Source organism: Dasypus novemcinctus, chromosome 3 (genome assembly GCF_030445035.2).
Source record: "Dasypus novemcinctus isolate mDasNov1 chromosome 3, mDasNov1.1.hap2, whole genome shotgun sequence".
Classification (NCBI taxonomy): Eukaryota; Metazoa; Chordata; class Mammalia; order Cingulata; family Dasypodidae; genus Dasypus; species Dasypus novemcinctus.
The window spans coordinates 158,152,405-158,180,328 of record NC_080675.1 but is presented as its reverse complement, the minus strand read 5'-3'; the positions used below and the strand labels follow the sequence as shown (position 1 = coordinate 158,180,328).

General features: G+C 36.3%; 1 protein-coding gene and 1 non-coding gene across 3 annotated transcripts in view; one reads left to right on the top strand and one right to left on the bottom strand.

Annotated features, from left to right (window-relative positions):
* Positions 1-27,924, top strand: part of LRRC28 (leucine rich repeat containing 28) — a 213,246-nt gene that overhangs the window by 73,990 nt on the left and 111,332 nt on the right. The gene's annotated exons all lie outside the window — the stretch shown is intronic.
* LOC111765025 (U6 spliceosomal RNA) lies at positions 27,697-27,803 on the bottom strand. The gene has a single exon (XR_002797486.1). It is a non-coding gene; the product is annotated as a U6 spliceosomal RNA (small nuclear RNA).

Genomic DNA, 27,924 nt, shown 5'->3' with positions numbered 1-27,924 from the left:
AAAAACCCAGGTAATGGGAATTTTGAAAATAAATAAATAAATAATTGATGAACACATATTGAAGCATTGCCTCTAACTGTGAATTGTAGTTTACACTTTGTCCCATGCAATTTTGTAAGTTATGACACAATATATAATGGCCTGTATCCATCTTTGCAACATCATGCAGGACAATTCCAGTATCCTGAAAATGTCCCATATTACACCTATTTTTCTTCTTTTTCAGTATTTTTGGCCTCAATGATTTTTTGCAGCAAAAGAAAATTTATTTTTCCTCTTTTTTTGACTATTCCATTTGTGTATGTTTCTGTGTGTGTGTACGTGTGCAATAAGAAGATAAGGACGGCGGCGGACTTGGCCCAGTGGTTAGGGCAACCATCTACCACATGGGAGGTCCGCGGTTCAAACTCTGGGCCTTCTTGACCCATGTGGAGCTGGCCCACGTGCAGTGCTAATGCATGCAAGGAGTGCCCTCCCACTCAGGGGTGTCCCCCGTGTAGGGGAGCCCCACGCACAAGTAGTGCGCCATGTAAGGAGAGCCACCCAGCATGATTGAAAGTGCAGCCTGCCCAGGAACGGCACCGCACACACAGAGAGCTGACAACAGGAAGACGCAACAAAAAAAAGAAAACACAGATTCCCATGCCGCTGACAACAGAAGCAGACAAAGATGACGCAGCAAATAGATACAGAGAACAGACAATGGAGGGGGGGGGGAATAAATAAATAAATAAATAAACTTATTAAAAAAAAAGATAAGGATGAAGCTCTGAAGGACCTTTTATCAAAACGATCTTTGGGGATCATTGCACTATACAGTGTAATTTCTAATAACTCAGTCTTTTTCTTTTATTTTTATTTATGTAACTGATGACTTTAGGCTTGTTTATCCAAGTTTGTCATGCCTCCCACAACAGAATGTCTTCTACCAATAATACAGGGGCAGTGAAGGAATAGACAAAGGGACAAGATGACATGCTCTACAGTGTGACTGGTAGGATGGATTGCTGAAGATAGAGGACAGAATTGAAACTGAGGGGCCCCACTATGCTTCCCCCATCCCATTCCCATGGACCCTGCCTCTGCTCTTCACTGGTGGCCGAGTCTTGGTGGTGTGAGCTAAACAAAACAAGCCGAGAGCTCTGGGCTTTGGCACACACATACATCTATGTGTATGTTTAGGATCTGTACATGATATACATATAACATGGATGCATACCAAGCAGTTATTTTCTATATTGCTAAAGGATGGGAAGTAAATATTGTGAGCATCCCTTTTTGAGTCATGGTTGGTACATGTCAGGACCAATGTAACACTCAAATTTTATTCAATTTTTCTATAGTTTCTCTATCCTAGCATTTAAATGCATAAGGAATTCATATAGAAATAGACTTGATAATAAAGTACTCATTTGAATTTTTTATTATCTTTTAGAACCAAGTAAAAGAAATACTATTTGAAATTTACCAATATTGAATAAAATGCTTATGAGAAAAATGTTATTTATTGATAGAATAAACTAAAATTCTCACAAGACCTTCAGGAGTCAAGCTTTAGCTTTGGATAAGACATTAGGGTGTGTTTAAGAATACTTTAAGATGTTCACTAACTACCATCTTTTTTCTAATCCATTGCTTTTCTTGTTAGGGGCAAGTAAAATTTGGATAAAGGAAAAGTATGTATTTTTCCTTCTATTTTTTTTTATGTCATTTATAATTTAATATGCAATATAAACACAGTGACTTTGTTTTCTTGAAATACTTCTTTGTGTTTCTGTAGTCAAGTCCCCTTGAATGCTCTACTTAGTTTCTCTAAACAGAGCTCTACATAATATTTGTCAGTAAATCTTTGTAAAAATTGTGATGAATAACTTCCCATTTCTCCTTCACTGTTTAGTAAAAGACTGCAGTATTTTAATGCCAGTCATTGAGACATTAAGCCTGGAGTGGTAGTAGGTAACTTATTTTCAACATCATGATTAAGATTGTGGAGAAGAATACTTTTGTTAAACATTTGGATTTGTCCCCATTGTTTTCATTTAGGTATTTCTTAGTATTGCTCCTTAGGCTAAAATACTTTGGTATCTCTAATTAAAAATTAAGTATCTTACAATGCTATGGCTTTTAATGACACTTACAGAATAATGATGCTGAGTCTTTTCTGTTGTGCTTTTGGCCTCGACACCATCCACTTTGGTTTCCTAATTTAGTAACAGAAATAAAACTATGCACGACTGGGCAGGTTTGGTATGCCGGCACCCAGCCAGGGAACATGGGTTTCTTAAGTAAATGGACTAATGGGGATTTGAGGAAAACACAGATGATGTTACATGAGCTTTGCACTTTGCCAATCCCTAACTATTTAAAGGAACTCTGCTAACCCATGGCCACCTAAATAAAGTCAGTTTTGTTTTTAAAAATACAGACAAAATGATGAATTGTTTCCTTTTCTAGAATCACCTTTCATATTTGGGTTTTTAATTTCATAAATTTTGTGAACTTTTTAAAAGCACTTCCTATTTTAATTAATTGGTGTTTCCATTCAGTGACTTTATTATACATTTGTAATACCTTACAACACAGCAAAATATATAAAAGAGTTGCTCATACATGTGAGTAAGGAAATGAAAGGAACAGAGACACATAGGCTGGCTGCTCTTCTACCCTGACTCGGGCACCCCCTTGGCTGGGAGATCTCAAATGCCTGTTCTCACACCCAGAGAGGGTTCTTAGCATTCTGCCTCATGCTCATGTTCACTTCACTTGGTTGGGTTTGGTCTCTTCCTTGAATGTTTGAATACAGGCTGCTTTCCGATCTGCTGACACTTTTTCTTCTTGCTAGATCTTCCTGCCTGACACATGCTTGGTTAGCTTGGGGTCCATTGCCTCTGAATTTAGAGAAGAACTTTGAGCCTTAAAGATTGGTCCCCTTTTCTCCTTCAAACCATTGTTTATTTCTTCTAGCTTCTGCCTTTCATTATCAGAAGAGTGACAGCTCTCTACCCTGAGAATTTTTTAAAAATTTGACAGGCTTTTCGTAAACAATGGAGAGAGGTAATTCTGAAGCATGTTTTCCTTGGGAGAAAGTGTGTGTTTCTCATCCCTTCTAAGACTTTTGACAGTGAATTCTAATACTTGGAATTATGTGGGTAGGGTATGGAAGAAGTTACAGAGTGTTCCAAATCACACTTAAAACAATATGGATCAATATATGAAACAAAACTGATTTAATATAGAGTTAAGTGGTTCAAATTTCATTGAGTTTTAGAATCAATATGTTTTGTCATTCTGTAAATGTCATCCAAAAGCATAAATAAGGGAGAAAATGGGGCATCACAAATTTCTTTACTAGAGGTGACCAGAGAATACTAACTTGTGAAAATAGTCAGCTTTTAAAATGGTCTGTTCCTTGACTTTTGTGAATATCTAAACAAGGCAGATGCCTAGTTGGAGTTCCAGGATTCCTGCCTCTTTATCCCCTTCCATCTCATTCTTTCACCTTCCAGTTTAGCTCTATGCTGTAAGATTCCACAGCCTCATGAAGACTGGTGTGTCGTTCCTTTGCTTTCCTGAGAGACAGGGCACTGTTCCAACAAGGTTTCTGGCTGACTAGGGGATGGGCAGAGGGGAAGTCCATGTTGCCAAAGACTCAAAGTGGCATCTATAGTTGGTAGGTAATCCTAAACAGTGGTGGTATATTATGTAAATATTTTTGTCTTCATTAATTAGTAATTTTAATTTTTAAATGTACTATATATAATTTTTATTGTTAATAGTAATGATAATTTACCAGTTATTGCAAAAACTGGTCGGTCTCACCTCCACAGGTAATCAAGAGATTATTACTATTGTTGATACATTTATTAAACATTTAAACTATGCATAGCATACTGTTAAGTGCTTACCTGTGTTTGCTCAATTCATTGTCACGTTGTCATATATAAGACAGGTATTGTTTTTCACATTTTTTTTTTAGATGAGGAGCCTCCACTTCTCTTTGTGTAAGTTCTGGGATCCCAAAACAGAGATGAGCACCTTGGGTCAGTCCTTCAGATAACCATTAGATGGGTCAGAACACACATATGTACATACTAATATGCTAATAAAGTGTACTCTGTCCCCTCTGGGACCAGAGACTTGAATGGGAACATGTGCTGCTGTTTACAGACTCCTGCTCGGTTGTGAATGGGGTGGGTAAAGGGTAAAAAGCACTAGGAGGTTTTCCTTTTGTTTCTAAGGCCCCTTTTTCTTGACTCAATGTTCACTCAATTGCTTAGACTTTTGTTTTCCAGAGTTCTGAGAAGTTGGTTCTGATGGGTTTTGCTTGTTTTACAAGTTCCTAGTGGAGAATGGAGTTTGGTAGCTTCCTCCTCTGCCATCTTGATGTCAATCCTATGAGATTCTTTTTTGAAACCCCCTACCTGACTTGCTCGCATTTGGCCTGTGAGAGTCCTCCCACTGTGTACTCATTGTGTTCTGACCTGTCTCTTATAATTAAGTTTTAATGCATATTGCCTCAACCAGTAAACCTTTTGTAAAGTTTGTAGTTACGTATTAATAGCATTTCTAAATTTAAGCTTGTGTAACAGTCATTTCACAAATACTTTTAGTCACTCATAAAATATAGTTTGTTTTATATATGCCCTCATTCCTCATTATTTATGGATTCTGTATTTGTGAATGTGCCTTCACTAAAATTTATTTGTAACCCTGTAATCAGCACTCATGGTGCTCTTGGTGTTATTCACGGACCTGAGCAAAGTGGCAAAAAATTTGAGTTGCCTGATGTTATTAGTCAGGCAAAGGAATGCTGATACAAAATAACAGAAATTGGCTGGTTTTTATAAAGGGTATTTATTTGGAGTAGGAGCTTACAGATACCAGGCCATAAGCATAATTTACTTCCCTCACCAAAGTCATTTGCCATGTGTTAGAGCAAGATGGCTGCTGATGTCTGTGAGGGTTCAGGCTTCCTGGCTTCCTCTCTTCCTGGGTCTTGCTTCTCCTGGCTCAGGTCTTCTCTTCCTGGGGCTTGATTCTCTTTCCTCTATGTGCTTACTGCCTGGGGCTCCAGCTTAAAGCTTCAGCATCAAACTCCAACATCAAAACTCCAACATTAAGAACCCCTTACTCTGTCCTTTTCCATGCCTTTTATCTGAGTCCCCACCCACCAAGGGGCGGGGACTCTATGCCCTATTTGCACAAGAGGTTTACTTGATTAAATAATAATCTAATATACCTGGAGGAAAAGACCAGTTTACAGACATAATCCAGTATTTCTTTTTGGAATTCATCAATAATATCGAACTGCTACACCTAACATATCTGTTGCCAGCTCATGTCAAAGAAGGTGAGGCATTGCTTTTTTTGTTGTAGTTCTCAGGTTGTAAGCAAATGTCCTTTTCATAGTGTATTTAGTGTCTTATTTTTTGCATTTTTTTCTTTTTGAAGTACTGGGTCTGGGAATTGGACCTGGGTGTGGGAAGATGGTACTCAACCGTTGAGCCATGTTGGCTTCCCTGAATTGGTTTTTTCATTTGTTTTGCTAATTGTTTGTTTTTGTTTTTTTCAAAAAGGGTCAGGAAATGAACCTGGGACCTCCAATGTGTGAGGCAGGTGTTCAACTGCTTGAGCCACATCCGCTCCCTTTCTTTTTGCATTTTTGTGCTTTTGCTTGTGATCTCCCCAAGTATAGTGTTAAAGTGATGTGTTGTGTCTCCAAAAGAAGATGGCTGTGTTGTTTAAAATGGCTGTGTTGTACAAGATGGCTGTGTTGTGCCTTAAGGAGAAAATAGTGCATTAGATAAGTTTCATTTAGGCATGAACTTTAATGCTGTTAACTGTGAATTTAATGTAGATGAATCAAGATATAATAAATAAGATGTCTTTAAACAGAAGCATACATAAAACAAGGTTATGTATGATTGCTTTGCAAAAACTGTTGTTACCAGAGGCTTACAGAAACCTACCCTGTATTTCTTCTAAGAGTAATGTTTCAGTATTCACTAATCTAGTGTTTTTAGTGACTCTATAGAAAATAACTACTGGAAGTAACTGCCATACCACTTTTGTCTGGATGGAAATTAAAATGAAGGAATTATTAATAATTGTGTTAACAAGAGTTTACACATATTTTCTTGGAGGCCTTTCAAATCAGAATGGTCTTTTTTTTTTTCCCCTTTAGTTTAATTTGCTTAATGCTCTGTCTGAGACTTATTTGGTGAGGAATTTTTATGGTAGAAGTGACCTGTCTGGGAATAAATGAAAGTCATCTTTTTGTGGGAGGATTTGAAGATTTCTGTGTATGTGGCTTGTTCTCTATACGCAGAGAGACTTTTAAATTACTGCTGTTGTTATGAGCTGGTAGACCATAACAGGCTGAATACCTATTTGCCTGAGGGAAGAAAGTGGGAAGGTGATGGGTGATGAGAGAGGGTTTTGAAAACAGTTCCTGGCAAGGTGTAACTTCAAAATTCTTTGAACATTTGGCCAAATGACTGCAATAATAAAATTAAAATTTCTGCAGAATTACATTGATAGGACCATGGCTGATGTAGGCTTGGATCTTAGGGAACTTTTTAAAAAGCTGATAGCCTGAAATTATAATAATCAGCGTTTTCTCACAAATATTACATGTATTCACTTATTACAATGACCATGATGATTAAAATATAGTTCAATTTTGTTTCCCTTTTCTTGAACAGAGTAAATGATCAAATATAATTCCTTTTTGCTTGTACATAAAAAAAATGACTAGAACTATTGTTTAGAGTGTTGGGCCTTTCTTATGGAGTGCATAGAGCTTACAAACATGTCTTAAAATGTTGATTAGCATTTTCAAAACAATCCACATACTGTTGAAAAAAGTGTACTGTTAACAAATTAATGGGAAACTGTGGGTTAATCACAATTTAATATGATAAATTGTATGATAATATGTGTTAAGGTAAACAATACCGCATATTGTTTTTCCTAAACTTTTGACCACGGGAACACAGTTTAGAACCCATGGTCTTGTGAACATAGTTGGAGTAAACCCTGCTCTAGATAAGTGACGTTCTATAGGCGCTGTAAAAACTATTGCAGGATGCAGACTTGGCCCAATGGATAGGTCGTCTGCCTACCACATGGGAGGTCTGCGGTTCAAACCCTGGGCCTCCTTGACCCGTGTGGAGCTGGCCCATGCGCAGTGCTGATGCATGCAAGGAGTGCCGTGCCACACAGGGGTGTCCCCCGTGTAGGGGAACCCCATGCGCAAGGAGTGTACCCTGAAAGGAGAGCCACCAAGTGCGAAAGAAAGTGCAGCCTGCCCAAGAATGGCGCTGCACACACGGAGAGCTGACCCAACAAGATGATGCAACAGGGAAACGGACTTTGGCCCAGTGGTTAGGGCGTCCGTCTACCATATGGGAGGTCCACGGTTCAAACCCTGGGCCTCCTTGACCCGTGTGGAGCTGGCCCATGCGCAGTGCTGATGCACGGAAGGAGTGCTGCACCACGCAAGTGTGTCCCCCGCGTGGGGAGCTCCACGTGCAAGGAGTGCGCCCGTGAGGAAAGCCGCCCAGCGTGAAAGAGAGTGCAGCCTGCCCAGGAATGGTGCCGCCCACACTTCTGGTGCCGCTGATGACAGCAGAAGCGGACAAAGAAACAAGACGCAGCAAATAGACACCAAGAACAGACAACCAGGGGAGGGGTGGAATTAAATAAATAAATAAATAAATCTTTAAAAAAAAAAAAAAGATGTTAGTTATGAATCTGGAGTTAAAAAAAAAAAAAGATGATGCAACAAAAAGAAACACAGATTCTGGTGCTGCTGCTAAGGATAGAAGCGGTCACAGAAGAACACACAACAAATGGACACAGAGCAAACAACTTGGGGGGGGAATAAATTAAAAAAAAATCTTAAAAAAAAATTATTGCAAACATTTGGTTTTGGTAAAATTAATGTAAAAATTAAATATGGGCTTTCTAAGTTTCCTAATGTTTTTTGAAACCGCCAGTTCAAAAAATATGACTAGAGTATAAAATTAATTAATTTGGAAAAGTGTTAGTATTCTTGGAAATTTATTTACAATTAAAGCATTTCCGAAAGAAATACACCTTATTATAGGGTACAAGTTATCTGTTTACATCGAACTGTTATTCTTTATATGCTTGTAAGTTTTGGATTTTTTTGGGTTCCATTGTAACTGTTACAGAAGGGCATTTGAAAGCTTAATTGCTGCAATGCACAGCAGTAAATTTATAAAGCACATAAAAGATTCTGAACTCTGGTGTATATTGACTGACTTGGAAAAAAGCAGTAGTTCTACTTCCCCTTAGGTTGGGGGAAAATATAGAAATCTGAAGAAATGTTTTGGTATATGTTTTCATTAGAAGCACTGTACAATTTTCTGTATTACTTTTATTTGATAGAAACTGTATAAACTTTGAAAATTTTCATTTTATGACATATCTTTTGAGACCCTCAGCGATAGAGTTGCATGGAAGCACTGTATACATACATGTATTAAATTTTTCTTTTATTGTATTTCATTGAACCGAAATGGATATGTTATTAGGACATCAGTCTTAGAATTTTAATTATAGATTTCTATGTGATCAGTCTTAGGCAAAATAAATACATAAATAAAAATATACACAACATTACAAATGAGTCTCTTATTCTAAGGAATCCTAAAGTGGGTAATGAAATACCATATTAGGTTGTAATACAAATTAATTTTTTAATTATTCATGTAATACATGGACATAGAAATAAAAATGAAAACTCTATAGGAAATTTTTAAATGAATAGATAACATCTTCTGACCCCCATTTAGTTCCTACTATTCAGTATTTTTTTTGTATTTGCTCTGTTATTGGTAATCTCTATAACTATAAATAATGGCAGGTAATACATCTAGAGACTTGTGTTGCTTTCTTATTAAGATTGATAACCAATACCTGCAAATTTAGAAATCCCTAAAGAAAAATTTCTCATATTAATAATAATAAAGTGAGAGTCTTATTGTTTTTTATAAAGGATATATATTTAAATTTAATGTGGAATTCTTTTAGTTGATGGAGAATTCCTTTAAAACCACATAGTTCTTTTATTGTGCACAATGTGTTTTTCCTGTGGTTTCTGAGTGTTCTTTTGGTGGAGGTCATTCTTTTGTGAACAACTTTCCATTTTCCAAGGTAGTTACTTTTCTTATGAGGATGTCAAAGAAATAAACTGGAATGAATCAATTGATTGAAATGTATGCACACTAAAAATTTTTGTCTTTAAAATTTCTTCCTGTTTTGAGTTCAGCAAGAGAAATGAAAGCAATCATCTTAATATTCTTTTCAGAGAGTAAAGTATGGGTTACTTGTAGTCATTCTCTGCAAAGTACTAACTGCATAATTTCTATTCTGGACTACAATGCTGTGATATTTCTTGAGGTAGTGATTATAATAGTTTTATGCCAACAGTGGACACCCTGTGTGCTTATTCAGATAAAAGCCTATAAATTCCATTGTACTACCTCAGTAAAGAGGAAGAAAGCCTACCTAGAAGAAATCTGTGAAATAGACAATTACTAAAATAAGACATAAAAAGAAAAACTGAGTATGTGGTCTTACAGAATGAGGAAAATAAAGAATTTTTGCAAGTAGAAGTACATGCATGCATTAACACAAAGCAATAATAAAGATGCTAAGTTTTAAAATAAATGCTTTTTAAAACCAAAGACTGAATATATCTTAAAAAGAGGTATATGCTGAAATTCTTATTTATTTCCAGCAGTTATAACTGCCTCTTAGCAAGAATACCAGATATTTTTTCTGATCTTCTACAGTATTCTTAGTGACATTTTGTTAGGTACCCTAAATGTTAAATTGACTATTTGGTTGGATAAAATCCATGAACACCTGGTAGATAATTTATTTTAATGAATATTGAGTAAAATTCTATTGTATAATTTAATTACATGTAAAGCACCAGGTAAAATGCCTTATAATGTGATTTTATTTGGAGTAATATCTTTAAAATTTTTAAATCTCTTTTGGGAATTAGTTCTCAGGCTTGGCACCTAGACATAAATATTTAAGCCAAGTCTGTTTGTGTTGTATTTCTAGGAGCATTTTATTTTAAAGCGCTGAAATAGTATTTAATTATCTCGGATGAATTATAAGATATTTTTATTCTGCTAAGAGGATTTCTTAATTGCTAATTTGATTTTCTTAAACAGTTCTCCTTGTATATTGCTTGTTTTTGACAGATGCAGTTAATAAATTGCCTTAATGCACTTTCTGGTATTTATTTTCTTTTCAGTTGAGATTGTTATTAAACATAATTTGCCACACATTTAAATTTGTGAATTTATGGCAAGCACCTTGTGATTGAGGAAGTTGTGTCCAGTGCTGGCAGAACCTAATAACACATTACTTAGAATATTAAAAGTGTTATTTGTAAGTTCATGTTTAAAATTGTAAATCATTATCTCTTAGAAATAATATATTTGGTAGATAGGTTTAAATCTGGTCTCTGTTAAAATATATTATGCACCTGCTATCATAGAACTTATCGTTTAGGCTAGAACACAAGGAGAACACGATCCTGGTACCTCCTTAAAAAAACAAACACAAACAACCGAACAAAAAAAATAAAACAGTTCTTATTCGGGAGTGGATATAGCTCAGTGGTTGAACTTCCATTTCCCATGTCCCATGTATTAAGTCCTGGGTTCAGTCCCTGGACTTCCAAAAACAAAAACAAAACAAACTCAAATGATTGTTAATTCCTTCAAAGTAGTCAACTTTACAGACATACTTATTCCAACAAGCCACTATGGTCTTGTAAATTTAAATAAAATCTCCTCATAGAGGTTTTAAGTAATTCCAAAAATAAGAAAGCATCATCATTTTAGGAATGCTCCTGAGTTGTCATTGAACATTACTTTGAAGATGCCAGTGTTATTTAAACCTTTAAAAAAATGTTTGTTTGTTTCTTTTGGACTTTCCTTCAGACTCTGTGGCATGTTCTCAATAAAATTGATACGGCCAAATCCTTACGCCTTTTCAGATGAATTTGATTCCTAAAATGCCTGGAGTCATTCTATGTCAGTATCTTTCAGGCAGTTCCAAAACAGGAATTTCAAAAAATATGATTGAAAACCTATTACTGGGTTTGCTTTGCTGGCAGGTGACCTTGATGGCCAGTATTTATTTGCTTGCAAAACATGATGCTTTTAAAAAAATTATTACATTATTTTATTTACTCTTTGTAAGTTACAACATGGTATGTATTTCTCTAAAATTGTTATCAGCACTAGCAAATTGCACACAATAATTTGAAGAAGCATAACAGTCTGGGGCTATTTAGTATATGGACAGCAGGTCTTCCATCAGTAATTCTGTTGTACAATACTCCCATTACTTGTGTTAATTAGGATAGGGATAATTATAAGACATTTGGGAAAACTTACGTTTAAAATGCATCAAACCTCTGGTAGTCATGGATGTAACATTTCCTTCTTCAGGGATTTGTGAGTTATCTCCAAGGTACACAACAATGGTTGTTTGTAAATTTACTCAGCAATAAATTTGAAACATAAGTTGTGAACCGTGCATACAACTGAATGAGCTGCGTTACCTATAAGTAGTGAGACAGTTTAAGGGATTCATTAATTAAGTCAGTGAATATTTTCTGAACACCTACCCTGAGCTAGATACTGCGCTATGTGCTATGTTTATAGCAATGAATAAGACAAAGCCCCTATTCTAATAAAATTTATTTTCTAATGAGAGGCACAGTTTATGGTTTGTTAAGTAAACATGAATAAACAAAATTATTAAAGATTGTGGTAAAGTAGGGGGGAAAATAAGGCAGATGCTATCATTGAGAATGAGGAGACCTACTTAGAGTGTCAGGGAAGATCTTTCTGAAAATATGATAATAAAGTTCTGAAAGACAAGATTAGCCCACAGTTTGATGAGTTGGGCAAAGAACTTTCCTAGAAGAGTTGTAAGAAGATTCAAAGGTTCTGAGGGAAGAAACTTTACAGATTCTTGGGCTAGACCAAAGGGCAGGGCAGTTAGCTTATAGTGAGGTGGGTGAGAGAGGGACTCCAGGACTGATTCAGTGGAAGGGATCTTATTGCTAGTACAATGGCATTTAGATTTTTATTGATGCACAGTGGGAAGCCAGGGAATAGTTTGGGGCAGGGAAAGAACATGGTCTGAATTATATTTTAATATCACTTTGGTATTTGTGTAGAGCATGGATTGGAGGGGACTAGGATGGAAGCAAGACAACCAGTAAGGAAGCTGTTGGGTGAGTCCAGGCAAGAGTTGATAATGGTACTTGGCTTAGAGTGGTAGCTGTGGAAGTAAAGAGAAGACAGCAGATTCAGTTCATATTTTTGGGTATGGCCTATGAAACATTTGTTGTCTTATTATAATTTACTATGGGGGAAATGGCAGATCGTTGTGGTATTCTCAGATTTGGCTATTATCTAGTCCCTTTTATCATCCATAAAATGTAAGCGTTTATTATATACTCATGTTTTAAAAAATGATTAAAATAAAAAGGGCTTAAAGGGTAAATTTTACTTACCTGGAAAGTTATCTTTCTTAGTGTACTTTAGTCACCCAGTAAGGTCCAAATATCCAGAAATTGTTGTATGGTATTTTAATCATATCTAATGTTTTTTTTTTTTTTCCAGTTTAATTCATTCATTTAGCAAACATCTATTGAGTGTTTACTGTGTGCCAGTCACAGGGCTAAAACAGCATTACAGAGATGAATAAGACAGTCCCCATCCTGTGAACAGGTCAGCATCTACTGGAGCAAAGCAAGCAAGAGCCAAACAAACAACTAAATTACTATTCAACTTTGTGGAAAGAAGCAGTTAACTGAGTTAGCTTGGGGTGGAGATGGCTAAAGGAAACTTTGGCCAATTTATAGATGCTGCTGATTTTTCTGTGGCATTTTTGTTTTAAAAGATAATGGTTTATTTTCCAGCTAGTTTCCATTATCAAAGAAGTACTAGCTATACCATCACCAAAGTGAGCAAAACAGAAAATCCTCTGAACTAGCACTCCTTATCTACCACCAAGAGATGCTAAACCAATACTGTCCAATAGAACTTTCATTGATGATGCAGATATTCTATTATATATTTAATACAGTAGCCACTAGTCATGTGTTGCTTTGGACCATTTGAAATGTGGCTAGTATTACCAAGGGATGAATTTTAAATTTTATTTGATTTTAATTCATTTAAATTTGAATAGCCACATTGCCTCTTAGCTACAACATTGGGCATTATAGTTTTTAGAGGGAACTACTATGCAATATAGATGTGTTTCTCAAGTAGAATCATTGGCAGAGGAAAGAAAACTTAGGACCTTCTATTTAGATAGCTCCTTAGATGCCATATATAATGCTCTATTGTTTTTATAGACTCAATAAAAATAATAACTAGTTTATGGCCTACCGTGTTCCAGACACTGCTCTTTTATACATAATAGCTCATTTCATTTGCCCAAGTACTACCTGTGGAATAACCATTTACTGATGTGGAAATGAGCTCTGAAAGAGTAGACAATTTGCTTAAGGTACTACAGCTAAATGAGTGGTATAAATAGGTTTCAAATCTAGTTTTATTCAGCCTTGAAATCCATGTCTTTTCCTTTCCTCTAGATGAAAAGCTTTTAGAGTAATAGATATTCCTGATCTTTTTATAATTCCAATTATGATGATGCCTTTCTTAGTTCTTCTCCGTGGTAATGTGTTTATCTCTTTTTATTCCCTAGATAGGTACTCCCCCGTTTTGTTTTAGTTGAGGTGACTGTGCCTGTCTTAGGTTGCCCTCGTCTGAGAGTCTTACCTGTCATTAACTACCGGCCAAGCTCTTCAACTAGGGGAAGTTATTGAAATGCTTTTCCTAGCACCAGATTATTTGCATGTCCCACGGCTGTTACGCTTTGCAGTTTTCTTTGAAAGCACTGTCCGGCACAGGCAAGAATCATGAGCAACAGAACAAATATGATTAATCCTATTCCTAAAGCTGACAGGAAATGCTGTGATTTCCACCAAATAACTGGGTTAAATTTTGTAATATGTGAAATCATATCTGAGAAAATATCCTTATTATTGGCTACATGAATTTGGTTTTGAGATATTTCTAATGTTTTTCTTTGTAATTCAATTACTTCCAGAGAGATATTACTTTTATGGCCTAGCAAATGATTCTTAATTTTTCTCCATTCTGTATCGGATGAATTATAGGCAACAGGAGTAGTACAAAAGTTGCTTTCATTCCAATCACACCTTAACCCCCTTAACAAATTTAAATTATTCAATTGATCTCCAGTATGTAAAACAGCAGATTCTAAATCATTAACCTGATTATTTAACTGTTCATCAATGTGCTCTTGGCTATGCCACAAATCACTAGCATTTTTATGCCAATCATGCACGTATAGTTGAGTGTGAACAGTCTCATACAAAGTGACAGCAGCGGTTACAGCAGCTATGATGATTCCAATTAGTCCCATTATACTAAATATTAGGAGTCCAACAAATCTTTCTGACCGTTTCAGGATTTCTTGCGCCATGTGAAGCAGTAGCTGACTTTCAGGTGATGACTGCCATATTCGGTTCATTTGGATGGGAATCCCTATACCTTGTCATCTTCTGGCTATTGTGGCGGTGTCTCTGGCCTGCAACACACTTTCTGACAGACATGTATACAAGGCACCATTTTTATAAAACAAGGCATTATCTTTTATGGTTATTTTTCCAGTAATGAATATGAAAGGATCCCTGACACATGCTTTCAATTGATAGGTTTGATCTAATTGTAGATATTGACCTGTTTGACTGTAATTATCAATCCATTTATAAGTAGGGGCAATTCCAAGAAATACTTTCCACAAGTTTTTATGTGTTTTAAGATTATAGGTGTCACTAATCCAAGGGGTTGGTAACCATTTTCCTTTACATTTCCAAATAGTAAAATTGTTAGTATATACCACTTGTTCACCCAAGAATAGAGATTCTGAAAAAGGGCATTGCATATTACTAACTTGTTGACCCTTGTTGTTAAGTCCATACCATATAAATCTGCCGTTACATTCTTTGGGGATCTCCATAGGAGCACTTTCCCACACTATTCCATAGGAATCATTAAAAATGACAGATCCTCTTCCTATATGGCATTCCTCCATCCCACTTTCTCTTCAGGTTCTCAGGGTGGACAATTATAATTTTGCTTTTTAGTTATGAAAGAATTATATGAGGGAAACAAAGTTATTAATAATTTGGTACCATTACTTTTCATGGTAACCACAGTCCGATTTTTTGTTTGCATGTAAGGAGGACTTTTTCCAATACATAATGGTCTATGATAAAAAAGGAAGGGTAAGATTATATATTTCCTTCCCTTCATCAGGTTTTAAGGGTAGTCTGTCATCTATAGGCCCAAGAAACACATGTGTTTTATTCAAAAATACAGGAAATGGTGGGTCTCTCCATGGTAGAGCACGTACTAGAGGTGGGTTAGGAATATATGCCCAGTAAGTATGATTTTCACCTGTATGATGCAGAGTTACCATTAATATGATCAGGAGAGGAGAAATCATTGTTAAAATTCTTTCTTCTCTATCCGCGGTTTAATCCATCAAGCTGGCAGCCAGATTTGTTCTCTGTCTTCTGTAATGACAAGAGCATATCCTCTCCCCCATACTTTAACCTTTCCCTTTTGCCAAGTATTAGTCAGTACATCTTTCCAATATATTGGCTGATATTCAGCTGACTCACACAGCACCTTTTCTTTATTCTTTTTCAATGCATACTGCCGTTCAGCAGGTGTTATTGAATCATATACATTAAGGAAATTTAAAGTGAATAAAGCTTTTGCCAGTTGATCCTTTGGTACTATAATGCCATCATTTCTGTCTTGCTTTTATAGTATTTGCAATCCACCCCTGGATAGGGATGGCAGTCTTCAGAATGACCAGACACTATTGGGTTAAGTCTTTCACTTTTAGTAGGACCTCTCATGCTGCACACAATTGCTTTTTTATATTTTGCTTTTGGCCTCTTTTCAGAATTGTGATTAAAACCCAAGGGTTACTTGTTTAGAATTTTGCTTTTGCCACAAACTCCACCCAAAGCCAATATTGGTGCTTGCCACATCCAATTCATAGGCTAAGTTAATGTCCACAATTTACCTTCCTTTTATTATTATTTAAAACAGCTTGCTGGAGGTTTTCCTACTTCCATGAAGGACTTTTCCCAATTAATACATAACAATGGTTTTAATATTTGAGCTAAATGAGGGATGAAAGATTTTTAGCATTTCAACAATATTACAAACTATTTTTTTTTAAAGATTTATTTATTTATTTAATTACCCCCCTCCCCTGGTTGTCTGTTCTTGGTGTCTATTTGCTGCGTCTTGTTTCTTTGTCCGCTTCTGTTGTCATCAGCGGCACAGGAAGTGTGGGCGGCGCCATTCCTGGGCAGGCTGCTCTTTCTTTTTACGCTGGGCGGCTTTCCTCACGGGCGCACTCCTTGCACGTGGGGCTCCCCCACGCAGGGGACACCCTTGCGTGGCACGACACTCCTTGTGCGCATCAGCGCTGCGCATGGCCAGCTCCACACGGGTCAAGGAGGCCCACGGTGTGAACCGCGGACCTCCCATATGGTAGACGGACGCCCTAACCACTGGGCCAAAGTCCGTTTCCCTATTACAAACTATTAACATGCGAAGACGTTGCATTCCATCAATTATAACAGAGGGCATAGTTTTATACCACCCAACCAAACCACATTTAGGAATTTGATAGAGTAGCAGGGACTTTGCAGCCTGTCCCAATTGTTTGCCTAGTTCAGGCTCTTAAGATAAGATCCTATTGTCTTTGATGTTTCTTTTCATTCTGAAAAAGGGATTACTGGTTAACATAATGTCATCAGTAGAGTTTCAGCCACCAATTTTTTCCCATGCAGCTAGATTATTATCACCATGTCACGACAGATGGTTAGGCTATGCACACAGCTTGGAGAGGCACTGTAAAAGTCTATTGTTGACTTTTCTACAGGTAGGAGAATGCAGGCTGGCTTGACTTGCCTAAAGAAATACTAAAGAAAGTCTTAGCACGTTTTAAAACAAAGTGAAAGTGACAAAGCTAGATATTAATTTTTTGCAACAAACTAGCAATATTTGGACCGCTGCATACTACAGTGTTGTTATTTTAATTTATAAGAGGTTGTTTTTGTGACACATACCTTTTTATAATAATTAAAGCCATAATTAACTACATTGTACTTCTGTTTAATATTATGCTGAAATATTGGTAAATTTATACACTCTTAAGTACTCATTTGAAACTTTCACTCATACAACTCTAATTAACAGGGGGTTAAAAAATCTTGTTAATTTATAACACTTTTAAACACTCTCAACTTATAACATATTAAATGAACTTAACTATTTTATTACCTTTATTTTTCCCTCAAGGTTAATGAACACATTTTTTGTAACTAGTTTGAAATAGAAAGCTACTTTTTAGGATTTGATTTTGAGAAAGCAGGTTTGAACATTATTTTCCTTTAAAAGAGATAAGACCCTTTCTTCAAACACTGAGGAAATGATGAGGTTAAGGCACAGGAAGCTATTTTGATAAAACAGACTTTCTTTGTATACTGATTATTCAGGAAACTTTCACTGACACAGACTAATGACTTGAGAGACTTTGCAAAAGGACAAAATTTTTAACTTTGCATTAGTATACTATTTGATACTAAACCTTTTAAAACTTTATAGACAGACCCATCAAATCTTACTCCACTTTAATCATAAAAATTTCTTTTCTATGAACCTTCTACACTTTCAGTATTCATTCAGGTTTTGTCCCACATGCTACTCCTTCCCAATAATCAATCATTTTATCTTAGGACAAAATCATCTCCTGTTTCCTTAACAATAAAAACACATTCTATATATCCCACATACTAAGTTACCAGGCAGACTTCTTACAACATATAATTGCCATCAACACTTAACAAGCTTGTTAAAATAATGAACTTTTCTTCACTTTAAATACTTAATAGCATGCAATACCAGAAACAGTCTCCTAGAAGCAAGTTGGCAGGGGAGGCTGGCCGCCAACAAGTTTTCCTGTTATAAAATTACCTTTTATTTTAGTATTACTAATTCAGGTTTTGTTTAATAATGACTTTTTGGAATTAGCCATTTAAATACCTTAATTTAAACAATGCTTCATTAAACTTCTTATAATTATTTATAACCATATAGACTATAATTATATTATTTTAAGACAAATTTTACCTTCAGAGAACACATTCCCTTACTTAAACTTACCACAATACCTTCTACAACTTGCCACATGCATTTAAGTCCCAAGAGTTTATGAAAATTAGCCATCCTATTTTAGGACAAAACACACCTTTTTGAAAAAACTTATTAAATTTCAGCCAGCATTCCCACAAACTTTAACCTTCTTTAATATTCATTTAATTTTTACATCCTTCATTGTTTCCTGTGAAGAAAAATAAACTATTCATTTCAATCTAGGCAAGAACAACCTTTTATGAAAAGACTTGTAATTTTGTTGCTCAAGACTTACAATTTTTATCATTGTAGAGATCTTGTTAACATTTAAACTTAAGTATTAATATAAGTGCTTATTTAATTTTTGGTCATTTGAATAGAGCTCTTTTAAAAATTTTTATTTATTAATTTATATCACCATCCGGAGGTATCAAAATATACACTGACATTGAACAAACAGACAAACACAAAACAATTAAAACACACCAATACAAACATACAGTTTAAAATTGATTCATCAACAATGCTTTTGTATTAAAGAAAACAATTCTAGTAATTCATAACTTTTTACAGGCACCCCATTAACTTTCAGTAAAGTTTTTAACACTTGCGAATATGCTTCCACATGTCCCATTTGATTACCCATTACCCTGATGACTTCGCGGAAAATGTTACTTACCAAAAAGAAGACTCAAGTCACACTGCTTTGCACGTCACACTACCCTCGATGAGGTCTTTTCCGTGGTTCCCGATACTGATTTGGAAGACTCACTAACTTCTTCAGGCCCCACGTTGGGCACCAGATGTTGGAGATTTGGACCCGAAGGGTATCGGGAATGAAAGAAAGAGAAAAAAGAGAGTGAAATAAAGAGAAGGAAACAAAGAATGAAAAAGAAAGGACGAGAGAGCTGGGATCAGGGGGTCTGTGAGTAGAGACTCATCAGAAAACTTTATTGTTTACAAGGGGCTCTCTATATACCCCAGTCTACCTGACAACAAGCAGCAACATGCATTTAACTATCAGCATTACCCATAGTCTAAGGAATTTTAAAAAATCTTATCTCAAGGTACAAAGTCAAAGTGTTCTATTCACTACAAAAGGTATGTGCTCATCTTTTCTTTCAACCTTCAACAGCTTCATCCTATTTGCCGGGAACTCTTAATTACCACATTCCTTAGGGTGTAAGCATAGCCATGGAGACAGCATGTCTCTCCTTGTGAGGCCACTGTGCCTCAGTTTCCAACAATAGGTACTCTTGAATTTTCTTTTCTTCTTTAGTAAGATAGGCCTCAATTCTTTATCTTTCTTCAATTTCACTTTTTTTCTTTTGCCATTTCCGATGTACTGTTAAGCCTGTTCAGTGGATTTTTCATTTTCCTTATACTCTCTAGTAAAAAGAACCATTTAGTGTTGAAAAATAAAATTCTACTTTTCTACCGAGAGTCCATGTATCTTTGAACTCATATGTAATATTTGCTTTAATGTCTATACTAAATTCAACAGTACCTGTTCTTTCTCTCTATCAGTTTCTATTGATTGCTTTATTTTTTTGATTGTGCAGCAAGTGTATAATTCAGTTATTTTTTAAAATATATATTTAAAAAGTTGTATAAACATTGCAGTGATCTAATTCCATAACATTTGCATTACCCCCAAAAGAAACCAATTAGCAGTCATTCCCCATTCCTACTTTCCACCAGCCCCTGGTAACCCCAGGAAACCATAATCTGTCTATATATGTGCTTAGGTTGAATATTTTATATAAATGCAGTCATAGAATATGTGGCCTTTTGTGTCTGGCTACTTTTACTTAGCATAATGTGTTTTGTTTTGTTTTTCTAATTAGAAAAGTTGTAGGTTTACAGAAAATCATGCAAAAAATACAGAGTTTCCATTATACCCACTACCATTTTTAATATTTTGCGTTAGTGTGATGCCTTTGTTACAATTGATGAGAAAATATTATTGTAATTATTGTATTAACTGTAGTTCATAGTTTACATTAGGGTTCATTGTGTTGTAAAGTCCTATGATTGTCCTTTTGGTTTTTTTAAATTTTTACTCTAGTAACATATAACCCACCTAAAATTTCCCCCTTAAAAAAAAAATGTAATCATACATAAAATACAGGATTCCCATATACCATCAATAAACACATTGCATTGGTGTGGAACGTTTTTTAAAATTGATAAAAGCCCCTTATTATAATTGTGCTTTTAACTATAGTCCATGGTTTATCTTAGAGTTCCCTGTTTGTGGAGTGTAGTTCCATGGATTTTTTTTTTAAGATTTTTCGTTTTTATTTTATTTACCCCCAACCCCTGCTGCATCTGCTTGCTGTCTGCTCTCTGTGTCCATTCGCTGCATGTTCTTCTGTGTCTGCTTGTCTTTTCTTCTCATTTCTTCTTTAGGAGGCACTGGGAACCGATCCTGAGACCTCTGACATGGGAGAAAGATAAGCCACTTTCCCGGGTCTACTGAGTCTCTCACTGTCTCTCCTCTGCATCTCCCTTTGTTGTGTCATCATGCTGTGCCAGCTCTCTGCGATGCGGGCCGTCAGCTCTCCACAGCACAGGCCTGATTGCCTTCACCAGGAGACCCTGGGAATTGAAACCAGGGCCTTCCATATGGTAGACGAGAGCCCAATTGTTTGAGTCACATCCACTTCCCAGTTACATGGATTTTTAAAAAAAGATTTTAGGGGAGAAGATGTGGCTCAAGCAGTTGTGTGCCTGTCTCCTACTGGGGAGGTCCCAGGTTCGGTTCCTGGTACCTCCTGAAAAAAAAAAACAACAGTAAGCAAAACAAATGAAAAGAAAACCAACTCAGGGGAGCTGATGTTCAGTCCCTGGCCTGTCGTACTTCAAAAAATAATAATCTTTTTTTATTCTGTTACCATATATACAACCTAACATTTCCCTCTCTAACCATAGATATATAATTTGATAGTTGATTACATTCATACTGTTGTGTTACCATCACCACTACACATTACCAAAACTTTCTCATCATCCCAAATAGAAACTCTGCACCAATGAAGAATAAACTCCACATTCTTAGCATAATGGTTTCAAGGTTCATCCATGTTGTAACATGTATTGATAATCATTCCTTTTAATTCCTGAATAATGTTCCATTTTATGAATATACCACACTTTGCTTATTCATTCATCAGTTAATGGACATTTGTGTGTTTCCACTTTCTGACTCTTATGAATAATGCAGTGGTAAACATTCAGGTACAAGTTTTATATAGAACTGTGTTTTAAATTCTCTTGGTTTAAACTTAGGAGTAGAATTGCTTGGTTGTATGGTAACTCTATGTTTAACTTTTTGACAACTTGCCAAACTGTTTTTCAAAATGGCTGTACTATTTTATATTCCTACCAACAATGTATGAGGTTTCCAGTTTCTCCACATCCTTGCCAACACTTTTTATTGGAATGTTTAATCCACTCAACATTTAATGTAATTATGGATCAGATAGGATTTAAGTCTGCCATTTTACCGTTTGTTTTCTATATGTCTCATGTCTTTTTTGATCTGTTATTCCTCCATTACTACCTTTTTTGGTGTTAAAATATTTTCTAACTTTAAGTTCCTTGTTGTAGATTTTACTGTATTTTTTTGAGTTGTTTCTAAATGGTTGCCATAGGAGTTATGGTGAATGGTTTAATTTTAACAATCTAGTTTAGATTACTATCAAATTAATTTCAAAAATTTACAAAACTTTCTCCTGTATAGCTTTATTCCTTTCCTCATCCTTTGTGTTATTGTTGTCGTACAAATTACATCTTTTTTTCATTTTACTTCTTTCAGTGCAGATTTCTATTTTTTGCTTTACTTAGTTATTTTTAAATCAGATAGAATGAAAAAAAGTGTTATAAGCAAAATATATTTATATTGTCAGATATGTTTGTCAATTATCTTTTTTTTTTTTAAGATTTATTTATTTCTTCCCCACCCCTCATTGTTTTATGCTTGCTGTCTGCTTTCTGTGTCCATTTGCTGTGTATTTTACTGTGTCTGCTTATCTTCTCTGTAGCTGACACTGGGAACTGATCTTGGAACTTTCCAGAATAGGAGAGAGGTGCTCAGTCTCTTGCACCACCTCAGCTCCCTGTTTTGCTGCATGTCCTATTGTCTCTCCTCTGTGTCTCTTTTTGTTGTGTCATCTTGCTGTATCAGCTCTCCACACAGGCCTGCACTCTGTGTGGGCCAGAAATCCTGCAAGGGCTAGCACCCTGCGTGGGCCAACTTGCCTTCATCAGGAGACCCTAGGAATCGAACCCTGGACCACCTATATGGTAGATGGAAGCCTAGTCGCTTGAGCCACATCCGCTTCCTGTATGTCAGTTATCTTTATAAGTGCTCTTTATTTCTTCATTTGGTTTCCAGTTACTGTCTAGTGTCTTTTCATTTCAGCCTGAAGGACTTGGTTAATATTTTTATATGTCAGATCTGCTAGTGACAAATTCTTTTGGTTTTTGCTTATCAAATTTTTAAAAATCTCTTCATCTGTTAATATATATTTGGGTTGTTTTCCATTTGGAGCTATTATTATGAGTGAAGCCTCTATATACATTCTTTCTGGAGATACATGTTTTCATTTCTTTTGGATAGATACTGAAGTATAGAATTGCTGGTTCATAGGGAAGATATATGTTTAATTTAAGAAACTGCCAGATGGTTTTCCAAAGTGGTTGTTTTACTTTATATTCTCACTGGCAACGGGGTTGTCATTCAGTTTCATTTTAGTCAGGGAGGAGTGTGTTGTGTTATCAAATAATTTTCACTTACATGATGACTGACGAGTTTAAGCACTTTTTCATGTACTTATTAACTGTATGTATCTTTTTGTGAAGTATATTTTTAAATCTGTCCTTTTCTAAAAAGTTTTAAAGAAGCTTTAGATTACATAAATGTTACATCAAAAATACAGGAAATTCCCATATTTTGGAATGTTTAATCCAAACATTTTCCCCCATTAACATCTTTCATTAGTGTGGTATATTTGTTACAATTGATGACCACATATTGAAGCATTGCTACTAATGATGCACTATATAGTTTTTACATTATAATTTACACTTTGCACAACACAATTTTATAGGTTTTTGACAAAATGTATAATGGCCTGTATCTGTCATTGCATTGTCATGCAGGACAATTCCATTGTCCCTAAAATGTGCCATGTTACACTTACTATCCTTCTCCCTCCCTCAGAACCTCTGGTGGCCACTGCCTCTATATTAGTGATGCAAGTTCTTCCATTGCTAAAATAATAAATCTGCTTTAGTCCATTTAGTTGAATTCCTCCCTATGTTTGTTCATTCCTCAAGTTTGACGATTTGGGGATGGTGATGTCTCCTTTGTTTCTGATTGAGAGGGAGCTTAAAACCAATGGGGCAGATGGATGGAACTGTTTTGCTTGTAGTTGTAGATACTCTGTTTTTTTAAATGGGTGCTGTCCATCATCATCCTTTTGTTAGTCATCCTGGATGAGTCAAATGAACTGAAGAGTAGGTGTTACAACTCTGCTTAGTTTCAGGGTTCAGCCAGCCTATGAACAGACTGAAGAGTTAAGTCTCTGGGACATATATTTAACAAGTATAGTGCTAATTATGGGTTCAAACACATGACAGGAGAGTCATGTGCAGGGAAATTATAAATGAGTCTAACTCTGTTACATTGGGGAGTATATATTCCAAAATAAGGCCCATTGTCAGGGTGTTGCATTCCTGAGATCGTCTGCCCTGCCTGTAGGGTCTAGATGTCTCTAGAGCCCTCAGGAACCCCAATGTTTGAAGCACTGTTTACTGTGGCAGTCAGTGAGATCCTGCTGAGATGTGCATAAGGGTAATCTCCTGATTCACTTTGAAATCTCTTAACCTTAAAAACTTACTTGTGTTTAACATTTCCCCCTTTTGGTCAAGGTCTTTTCCAGTTGTACTCCTAGTCGGTCCTTGGTAATAATCCCTAGGTGTCAGAGAGGCTCATCCCTGGAAGTCAAGTCCCATGCCAGGGGAGAAGGTAGTACATTTGTTTATATGTTGTATTTGGCTTAGAGAGTGTCCACATTTAAACAAAAAGGAGGTTGTGGCAGTTTGATATTATTTACGAATTCCAAAAAGAGATACAAGTTATGTTTGTACACTGGTCTTCTGGGTGTGATAAACTTTTGATTGTATTAGATTCAGCTGAGACTTCTGATTAAATTATGTTAAGATTAGGGCTTTGATTCAACCACATCATTAGAGTGCGACTCAGCATTGAGTCCCAGCTCCCTTGGTGGGATGATAAAAGGGACTCTTACAGAGAAGTGGATACACAGAGAAGAGGACAGAGGAAGAGAGAGCTCATTAGACACTGTAGAAGCCCCAGAAATAGAGATAAGCCTGATAGTCTACAGCTGATCTTGTAAAGAGACCAGGCAGCTGAACCTGGAAAGAAATGAACCCTAGAAGAGAGATGAGCCCTATGCCAGCCTACAGCTGAGATCAGAAGAAGCAGGGACCATGGAGCCTTATGAGGAAGAAGGAAGGCTGAACTCTTGCAGACATCATCCAACATTTTGCTTCACCACGTGGTCACAGAGGTTGGTGAGGAAGTAACTTTGAGTTGGACTCTTTAGGGCCTAGTAAGTGTAAGCTTCTACCCAAAATAAAAAGCCTTCATAAAAGCCAGCAGATTTCTGGTTGCATCAGCACCCCTTTGACTGACTAACACAGAGGCTTTCAGGAGGTAACTCTTAGGTACTACATAATGGTAGGCTAAGTTTCAGTGTCACAAGAAAAGGTTCATACATACAACCATCAATATCAAGGACCTGGCATAATAGTCTGTCCTCCTTCACTAGGCACTGCCCATGTACTCAGGGGATTCTTGCCACTCTATTAGAGAATATAACAGGACTTCCCAGGATGGGAATACAATATTGTTTTGGTTATTGTTTGGGTCTCCACCCACCAAGACAACATCCCATGACCCCTTGAACATATTCATATGCCTTAGAGGCATGCCCTGGGTGCACCCCTTCCCACACATTGCCCCATTACAGACGCCCTGCACCAGTGACCCTCCCCCCCTGCCACAGTTGTGATCCTTCTGTGATCCAAAACTTCCCCCCAAACAAAGCCAAATAAATAATAATAAAATAAAATGGTAATAAATAACAAAATACAAAAATGGAAAATAATAAAAGTTTTTCAATGTGTCTTTCATCATTGTAAGATATGTTATCTTTTATGTATAGTGATAATTTCTTTTGTTTGTTCCCTCAGTGTCTTTTTTTTTTGCTTTATCTTCAAAGAAGCTTTAGGTTACAGAAAAGTCACATAGAAAATATAGGGGATTCCCATATAGCCAACCCCCTCAGTTTCCCCTATTAACATTTTACCTGTGTATGGTCCATTTGTTACAATTGATGTACAAATGTTGAAGCATTGCTACTAACCATGGTCAGTGGTTTACATTATGGTTTACGTTTTACACTATACACTTTTATAGGTTTTGGTGAAATTTAAAATGGCCTGTATCCATCATTGCAAGATTATGCAGAACAATTCCAACGCCCTAAAAAAGCCTCATGTTCCATGTTCCTTCCTCCCCCTTCCCCTCCCCTCAGAACCTATGGTAACCACTGAGTTTCAGTTTTTGAAGAATAAGGTTCATAGATAAATGCAGTAATATTGAGGGCTTGACATATTAGTCTGTTTTCTTTTATTAGGCACTGCCTATGTCCTTCGGAGATTCTTGCCCCTCTAAATGAGAACACAGCAGGACTCTCCAGGATGGTAGTTTAATATTTTCTTGTTTACTTTGTGGGTCTCCACCCACTGAGATTACACACTATGACAAGATGAACATTTTCATATTCCGTAGAAGCATGCCTGAGGTATGCCCTATCCCCTATATCTCCCCTCCCGTGATGCCCTGCACCAGTAACCCTCTTCTGACATATTTTCCAAAAGAACATTCCCACCATTGTAGTTTTAACCAGACCTACAAATGCCCAGAGTTCCTATGCTCCATCCTCAGCCCTCCTCCCTAGTTGCACAGATAGTCCAACCCAAACCCCCCAACCTACTCCCCCTCACATTCCAGCACTATCAAACCCAATCACATCACTGCACCACTACCACTGCCATCCATAGCCCAACCACCCCCTTCCACCTTATCATAGATTTTGCCCATATTGAGCATTGGCTCGTCACTCTCTGTCTCTTCCAAACTAAATCGGTGGGTCTGCTCAGTTTAAGTCCTATCAGTGAGGTCATATAATTATCCTTCAGTGAGTGGCTTCCTTCAGTCAACATAAGGTCTTCAAGATTCATCCATGTTGTCCCACGTATTAATACTGTATCCCTTCTTACAGCTGAGTAATATTCCATTATATGTATATACCACAATTTGCTTATCTGTTCATCTGTTGATGGACTCTTGGTTTGCTTCCAACTTTTGGCAATAGTTAATAATGCTGCTGTGAACACTGGTGTGCATATATCTGTTTGTGTCCCTGCTTTCAATTCTGGGTATATACCCAGAAGTGTTTTGCCCATTTGTTAATAGGGTGGATTTTAAAATTCTTGGGTTGAAATATTTCATTGTATATTATGAATAAATGTCCTTCTCAGATATATGTGTTGCGTATTTTTTCTTCCCAGACTGTGGTTGGCCTATTTATTTTCTTATTGGTGTCCTTTGATAGGTGGAAGTTCTTAATTTTGGTAAAGTCCAGTTTATCAATTTTTTTTCTTTGTAAGTTTTGTCTTCAGTGTGTCCTTTTTAAGAACTTCTTGCTTGCCCTAAGATTCCAATGATTTTCTTCTATGTTTTCCTTTAGAACCTATAATTTTAGCCTCTACACTTAGATCTGTGATTCCTCTCAAATTAAGTTTTGTACATGGTGTGAGGTAGAGATCTAGATTATTATTATTATTTTTTAAATATGGGTATCCAGTTATCCAGCACTATTTGTTGAAGACATTTTCCTTTCTCTATTGGGTTGCTTTGATGCCCTTGTTGAAAATTGTGACTATATATGTATGTCCATTTGTAGACTTTGTTTTCTGTTCCACTGATTTGTCTATACCATGCTGTCTTGATTACTATAGCTTTGCAATAAGTCTTTTTTAAAAAAAATTATTTATTTATTTTTAAAAATTATTTATTTATTTTTTAAAAAATTATTTATTTATTATTATTTTTTTAATTACATTAAAAAAATATGAGGTCCCATTCAACCCCACCGCCCCCGCCCCCCACTCCCCCCACAGCAACACTCTCTCCCATCATCATGACACATCCACTGCACCTGGTAAGTTCATCTCTGAGCATCACTGCACCCCATAGTCAATGGTCCAAAAAAATATGGAACGCTTCACGAATTTGTGTGTCATCCTTGCGCAGGGGCCATGCTAATCTTCTCTGTATCGTTCCAATTTTAGTATATGTGCTGCCGAAGCGAGCACTGCAATAAGTCTTGAAGTCAGGTACAGAGGTACTCTAATTTTGTTCTTTTTTCAAGGTTGTTTTGACTATTCTCATTCTTTGAGTTTCCGAATAAATTTTAGAACCAGATTGTAAGTTTCA